The sequence below is a fragment of the Trematomus bernacchii genome, unplaced genomic scaffold, assembly GCF_902827165.1.
Source record: "Trematomus bernacchii unplaced genomic scaffold, fTreBer1.1, whole genome shotgun sequence".
In the NCBI taxonomy this organism is placed as follows: domain Eukaryota; kingdom Metazoa; phylum Chordata; class Actinopteri; order Perciformes; family Nototheniidae; genus Trematomus; species Trematomus bernacchii.
The window spans coordinates 2,131,252-2,137,501 of NW_022987573.1; the positions used below are offsets into that span (position 1 = coordinate 2,131,252).

Below are 6,250 nucleotides of genomic sequence, written 5' to 3' on the forward strand. Positions count from 1 at the left end.
AAGAACCAAAACTGAAGCACATCATGTGATATGATAAGGAAATAAACACAGGAGGAGATAGACGTGAGGAGATAGTGGATAGTTGCATTGCATGATGTGTGTGATGTCAGTATCGTCATATTTCCACTGGGAACTGTCTGAGCAGGCTGCTTTCTAAAAAAGCAGATAAAGGGTGCTCAATGTGAAACTGCTTTAGTTGCATAACAGACCATATGTTGATAGCATGGTTTATGTAGGCAAGCCATCGTGTTTATCCGCTTGTGAGTAAAACATGAGAGGGAGGGAGCGGTGTGGAGAGAGATGGAGCAGGCGGAGGGGGCGTTTATCTTCTCACTAGCTCATGGCCAGAGAGCGCAGTGGCACTGGGCTGCTGAACCTCTCTGTTTGTCGTTAGAGCACCGTCTTTACTATTTCCAGTTCCACCCTGCGGCTATTACGCGCTGAACCTGGACTAACGTTACATGTTTCCTTTTGGCCAACTCGGTATGTATTAGTCCTCATATCCTGCCGCAGAGGACGCCATCGGAGAGGACCCGCACAGACCTGCAGGTAAGCTGTGCTTGTGTGGGTAACAGATGGACTTGATAACAGCGGTGGAGAGGCTGCTATGCGGCGGTGCTTTGCGCAGTGACCCACGAGTGACGTCTCTACCTGAGCCATGGTAACCGTCTGTTCGGGTTTACAGCGACTAATGTAACACTTCACATTTCACCTGTTCCGTGGTATTGCTTAGTTTGTGTGCTTTGTTACCGGGAAGAGCGTTTTCTATCTTCCCTTCTGTCGGTTGAAGCCACTGTTGTGGCTTCGTGCTGTTGGGAGGGTAACGTGCGCAGTAACGCCGTTACTGCTCTTCGTGACCAGCAGCGAATAACGTCATCCTATCCTATGATTGTGAAACTAACCCTCTATCTAGCCTAAGTGAATATTTATTTGTATATATTATTATTATTATTATAACTCTGTATTTTAGCTTACTTCTACCAACGTTACCTTTCGACTAAACTTAATTATTAACTTAAATTAATTAAGATACCATACTCTCGTCTCGTTAAGTTAACTTGGTAGTTAACTACGGATAGCTCACTTAAAATCACTTGTATCAGGGTGTAATGTAGCCAATAGGATCCAGATAATGGAAAAGGCTACTCTATGACTGCGCATTTGACGCTGAAATGGAACATTTTATTCAGTTCCGAGGGGATTATAGTAATATATTTAAAATGCCTAGTTTGCGTGACACATGATGCACATCGGCCATGCGATTAAACCAGTCCCTTAAGGCGTTTCATTAACTTGCATGTCAAAACTGAATGCAAATATCCCAGGAAATGGAAAAGGCGTGTCCCTCCAGAAAGTGGGGGAAACTTTGGTGAAATGGCAACAAGTGGGGCTCTATTTCGGCTGGCAGGTGCGCAGGTTGTTGTCTGTTTGTGTGTGTTTACACTGTAGTCCTATTTAATAGGGGTAGTTCAACACACCTCAACATGAAGGTAGGGCTAGAAGATCTGGATTCACCTGTTCCTCGTCAGGGGTTAAACCTGACTCATTGAGAGCTGCTCAATGTGTTTCTGGATGTAATGCAGAGTCCTGCCATAAGATCCCAATTTAAAAGAAAAACAGCACACCCTAAACCACTGACAAGAGAAAAAGGCCCTATCTAATGTAAAGCAGCTCAAGAGAGATTTATTGGCTGCTTTGATAGTGTGTTCCCAGGGAAGATGATTTTTGAAAGGTTAAAAGGGTGTAACAGTACACAGGATGATCCAGAACTGCATTATGGTATTACGTAGCCTATAAATGTCCTACTTTTGAAGACTTATCCTGTTAAAAAAGTGATTATTCATTCATATTTTGGGCAAGATGCTATTTAACTGGCAGTATAGTAAGAAGAAATACCTCCCATTTTAACAGCAGACATAACACACTTCCAAGAACAGACAGTCCAGTACTCCCAGAGAAGTGGAAAATAAACCATAAATCAAGACAAAGGTGAAGGACTAAACCACTGAGCACTAGACCTGATCTGTCCCTAAGCTCTTTTATGGCACCAGATCTTTTTGGCTGGGTATACCAGGTATTCATAATTACATTTTTATGAAGTTGTAAATATGCACCAAGGACTTGTGGATTTATGTACAAGAACATCATTTATTGTTTATATATACCATCCACTACCTAACAGTATACATTATTGATTGTTGTTATAGAGTTGTACATTTGCAACAAGGACATTGATGTACAAGATACTAATTTATTTTTTATATACAATCCACCACTTAACACAGCAGTGGTTTTATTGCATCCAGCTGTGACGAAGTGAGAGTCTCTGGTTGAAGTGGACATGTGGTTTACTCCCCCAATCTGTATCCTGTAATCTCTTTCCTGAAAGTGTTTTGTGGCTCAACACGGTTTAGCAGCTGTTTCATTCAGTCACCAGACCTTTATATCTGTCAGGGTGTGTTTCTTGGAATGTGTGAGGAGGACTAATTTGAAGTTCTGAAAACACTTATTCATATACTAAATATGTGTAGACATGTTTGAGAAGGTACACTTTATTTACATGGTCATGGTCCTATCATATGCCAGTATTTGTAGCCTGTGTTTTACCCCCTTGAGTGTATCGGGCTGTGTCTGTCAAGACCTACTTGTGTGTGTGTGTGGAGTCATAGTGCCGTTAAAGTGCCTCACCCTTAAAGGCTGACCTTCAGCCTTTGATCTGTGGCTTGCATGAAAGCGGAACATCAGTCAAAGATGTTGCGGGGATCAGCACTTTTAAGCTGGACATCCTCTTCGACTGGGGATCAAAAGCATCCTCGATTGGTTCTGGAGCCTCCTCTCTTCCGTAAGCATGCCCCCGCTGTGTGGTCCGATACTCCAATGGAGTTTTGACACCCCCCGAGGCAGTGAAGCACCACGAGAGAGGAACCTATAACAGTCGTTGGTTTGTGTTAAGAGCTAAATGGACAGCTTTAGTGTAAGGCAGATGTCTTGAAGTTGGATGACCGCCTGGAAAACTTCCTGCTGAATCTATAATGCATGTGAGATCTCGTATATCTCCTCATATATAAATCAACTTCATTTCAAGTAGTATTCATATATTTTAATGTATTAGCCGTATTTAACATAAGCAAGAAAATATGGTGGGAGCAGTCCATATGTTTTTTCAAGGTGTGGAATTTTGTAACGGTCAATCCTGCGACCTCCCCCACTACCAGCATACCACCATAACCGCACATACTCCCTCACCCATTTCCCCTCACTCTTTTTCTCTCTCTATCTCACGTACACACAAATTCACATACATACACTGCTTTTACAGTCTCACCTCTCTCTACGTAGCACAGTACAAACAAGTTACACATCTGTATGGCAAGTAATACTTAACTGCTCTGTTAGACTGAGGAGCCGTTGCTGTGCAGAGGTCCACAGTGACGAACAGCTCTCTACTGGTTTAGTCCAGTCTCCTTTTTCTTTCTGTCCAATTTTACTATGAAGAAACCCCGTTGCAGCAACCCTCTGGCCCTGTAATCTGATCTAAATATCAAATTCTTGGTCTTATTGTTGTTGAGAGACTTGTATCTTTTCTTATTTTCCTCTGCACTTCTCATTTTCTTCCCATCGTCATCGCAAGCTTTCCTTCTTAGCTGAGGGCCTCTCAAATCATCCCTGACTTTGATTGTTAAATCCTGCTCATCAGAGAGCAACCTTGACATTGGATACCATGAGCCAACTCAGGTATAGGACACTCTGACACACAGCAGCATGTTTCCTCACATATACTGATGGAGACCATGGCTGCTAGCATCGATGGCAATGATGGTCAGTAGGTAGACTTCCTCGGTCCAGACTGAAATATCTCAAAAATTACTGAATCGATTGTCTTTAAATACAGGACAGACATCTGTTGTTCCCGAAGCATGAATCGTACTGACTCTTTTCATGAGATTTCATGTTCATTTCCATGTAAATCTGTAACAAGTCTGTTGACCACTCGACTTTCTATGTAGTGCCATCATCAGGTATAATTTTATTTTGTCCAATGCTTTTGTTTTTTGATGATAAACCTGCAAAACTAAAAACATTGTTCTCAGCCTCCGCTGTACTTTTTTGTCTGCTGCTAAGTTAGTATCAAATGTTCAAAGCCTAGCACTCTAAACTAATATTGTGAACATGGTAACACTCCCTGCTAAATTAAGTGTGTTAGCATTTTCATTGTGGGCATGTAACCAAGCCAATGTTAGCATTTAGCTCAAAACCCTGCTGTGCCTATCCTCACAGAGCTGCTGCATGCCTGGGTAGACCTGAGTTTCTCTAGAGGAGGAAAAAACATGTTTTTCTACAAAACCCTACAAAAGTTATATATAAGTAATAATAAGTAAACATGATTCAAAATATCACCAGACATTCAAATGCTATCTTTCAGCAAATGACAGTTTTCCATACTATGTGCTTTAGACATGTGCGTATTAGACCAGTCTTTGTTGAATAGACACAGATCTTTCTGGCTACAAGCAGACTTCTGTTTGCTCATGGAAATATTCACTCACATGGCTGAAAATATTGCACTCCCCGGATGTCTAAAATCTGGCATACAGAAGAGAGAGAGAGAGAGAAAACATTTGCAAGAAAGATTCTCCAAAAACGTTGCTCCCTCTGCCTGGTTTCTTTGTAATGTACATGCATTAGCTGGACGTAACACCAGCATAGACATGACATCAGTACCGCAACAATTAGTAACAGCTGCTGTTGTATTGACTCATGTAATGATATAACCAGCAGGTCTACACTGAATTTTTAATCATCTTCAGGTTGATTCTGGCTTCTGTAGTATTGGATATTTTGCATGGGCATTTCCTGTTCTGGACAAAGAACATATTGTGTTAGAGAGAGTGACGACATCTGCCCAACATCTGCATCCCAGTGAAAATGTAATGCAGAGTGAGTTGTCCCTCTGCCCCGAGGGTTGAAAAAGATAAAATTATCCCATCTCCCCCCGGATAGACACAGAGGAACATGCTGTTGTATTTTGAGAGTGTGCGTATGTGTCTGTATTTTACTTCCTGTGCCTTGTGGGATCTGCTATGATGTACTGAGAGCATGCAGATTTATATTCAAAACCCAAACCAGCTGATTAACTAATCTTGTCTTTGTAGTGTTGGGTAGGAATTAGATACAACAACAAATAATGGTGAGATGTTCCTGGCCTGTAATTCAGTCTGCTTAGAGAAGCTGCCAATCAGCCTAAATGTAATCCTTTTGTATTACTTCCAATGGAAACTTGTAGTCAAACCGTCTAAATCCAGTCAAGAAAAACATTTTTGCTGCTGTGTGTGGGCTTATGGAGATGAGATTAATCCTGACAGTCATGAATCTCTACCACCTCCCTTCAAACACATACACATAAAATGACGCATGCTGGATTATGTTTTATCAAGATAGTAGTATGTTTACTACAAGGCATTTCTCAATAGACAGCTTGTTAATCCCTGGCTGCCGTAGACTACGCACCTGCCAGTTAACCTCAGAGGAAAGGTGAAGCAGGCTTAGTTTCTCCGCATGCCTTCCTGGACATACTGCCATATCTTCGTTTAGACCAAAACAACCCTGTTAAACCTGCAACATAGTTTTCCTCGTGACTCCTATTTTTCCTCAAATATTTAGCTTTTTAGTTTCTGTCAGTTTATATAAACTAGCTTTCTCCAGATTTACAGCCCTCACCACTTCTCTGAGTCTTGATTTTCTCAGAGACTCCCTTAACTCTCATCTCTGTACCCTCCTCTGTCAGCTAAATTATCAATCCTCCATCTTCTCGGCCCCTTCCATCCCTGTCTTTCCCCTATCCTTTCTGTGAGCGCACCCATTTTTCTAATCTCCTTATCTTACATCCACCTTATCTGCCTATCTTCCGGGCCCTCTTTCAACTCTTACCCAGGAGCATGATGTAGAGCTGTGTGGAAACAATTCCAGTTAAATGGGGGACAAGAAGAAAAGAAAGAACAGGAAAACTGTGATTAATCGCGGTTGAATTGGCCAGCAGCCGACTAGACTGAGCATAGAAGAGGCGGTTTAGACAGGAAGGAAAATAAACAGTGAGGCTACTGTGAGTGGGTGGAGATTGAGATATACTACCACTTATATTACTGTACTCAGGACCAGCTTTTCTATTACACCTAGTAAATAAATAAAAAAAACAATGATTGCAAGCTAAAAAAAAGCTGAGATTGTGTTGCAATATCATCTCACATACCTA

At 41.6% G+C, this 6,250-nt stretch overlaps 1 protein-coding gene across 2 annotated transcripts in view; it reads left to right on the forward strand.

Annotated features, from left to right (window-relative positions):
• Positions 1-229: 229 nt before the first annotated feature.
• Positions 230-6,250, forward strand: part of LOC117479403 (proline-rich transmembrane protein 3) — a 16,042-nt gene continuing 10,021 nt past the window's right edge. Inside the window, exon 1 of one of the 2 annotated variants that reach the window (XM_034126354.1) lies at positions 230-549. The gene's annotated coding sequence lies outside the window, so the exon portion shown is untranslated. Of the gene's footprint in view, positions 550-616; positions 662-6,250 lie in introns of those variants that run through there. The other variant, XM_034126355.1, reaches the window with a different exon arrangement.